Source organism: Humulus lupulus, chromosome 8, assembly GCF_963169125.1.
Source record: "Humulus lupulus chromosome 8, drHumLupu1.1, whole genome shotgun sequence".
Taxonomy (NCBI): Eukaryota; Viridiplantae; Streptophyta; class Magnoliopsida; order Rosales; family Cannabaceae; genus Humulus; species Humulus lupulus.
Genome location: NC_084800.1, coordinates 19,134,093 through 19,135,388, shown reverse-complemented (window position 1 = coordinate 19,135,388; position 1,296 = coordinate 19,134,093). Strand labels below are relative to the sequence as shown.

Below are 1,296 nucleotides of genomic sequence, written 5' to 3'. Positions count from 1 at the left end.
GAGGAGGTTTGTGCCATGTGTTGCCCTTTTTGATGGATTAGAGGTTGAGCAGGAAGTCTCCCATGCTCTTGAATCGCCAAAGTAGTGTTTAGCTTTGTCATTTGGATTTTCATGTCCTTCATTTCCTCTACCATTTGTGTGAAACAAGCTTTGAGCTCTTGAGTTGAGGCTATCTGAGTTTGCGCAAGCATTTGCAAAGTATTCTCAAGAGAATTACTTGACTGCATGTTATTTTGAGGAGCGTTGTATGATTTTGGTGGTTGTTGCTGCTCAGGCCTCCCTTGGCTTCCAGATGCTTGGTTCGAATCCTTCCAGCTGAAATTTGGATGGTTGCGCCAACCGGGATTGTAAGTGTTTGAGAAAGGGTTATAAGGCTTCTTGTAATCCATTAAAGCATTGCATTGTTCCTCATTTCCTCCTCTTAACTCACTAAGAGTTGGGCACTCTTGCGGTTGATGTTTCGTCCCTCCACAGATGAAGCATGGATCTCGTGTCTCTACCTTTGCAGCCATGTGGATTCCTCTACCTTCTTGAGATTTGAAAGCCTCGAATTGTTGTCTCAATGATTCGATTTGGCTTTTGACGTTGTCATCTTCCCTTAATTGGTAGATTCCAGTTGATCGTGGCTTGTCCATAGGACTCGGTCCATTCCATGTGTAGGATTTTTCAGCAAGATCGTCGAGGTACTCGAAAGCTTCATCGGGATCTTTTTGAAGGAATTCGCCATTGCACATCATTTGTACGAATTGTCTTTGTCAGGTTGTGAGACCGTCATAGAAATAGCTGATCAGACGCCAGCTTTCGTATCCATGATGTGGGCATTGATTTATCAAATCTCTAAACCTCTCCCAGACCTGATGGAAAGTTTCATGGTCTTTCTAGATGAAGGTTGAGATTTGCCTTTTAAGGCTGCTAGTCTTATGGGGCGGGAAATATTTGGCAAAGAATGTTTTTGTCATTTCGTCCCATGTTCTGATAGATCTAGGCCTTAAGGAACACAACCAACTTTTTGCTTTGTCTTTGAGTGAGAAAGGAAAGAATTTCAATCTCACAATGTTGGTGACATCAGCACGGTTGTTGAATGTAGCCACCACCTCTTCGAATTCCCATGAAAGGTACGGACTCTCATTTTCCAACCCATGAAAGGTTGGTAAGAGGTTAATCATGCTGGGTTTGAAATCAAAATTTGGCATATTGTTGGGATACATTATGCATGAAGGTGTGGCTGTACGCGTAGGATGTAAATATTCCTGTAGCGTTCTTGGTTGGACTTCGTCTTGATGAGCCATCGTGGGT

The 1,296-nt window shown here is 43.0% G+C and overlaps 1 non-coding gene across 1 annotated transcript; it reads left to right on the top strand.

Annotated features, from left to right (window-relative positions):
• The first annotated feature begins 804 nt into the window (after positions 1–804).
• On the top strand, positions 805–911 carry LOC133798872 (small nucleolar RNA R71). Its single transcript, XR_009876089.1, has one exon. It is a non-coding gene; the product is annotated as a small nucleolar RNA R71 (small nucleolar RNA).
• The last annotated feature ends 385 nt before the right edge of the window (positions 912–1,296 follow it).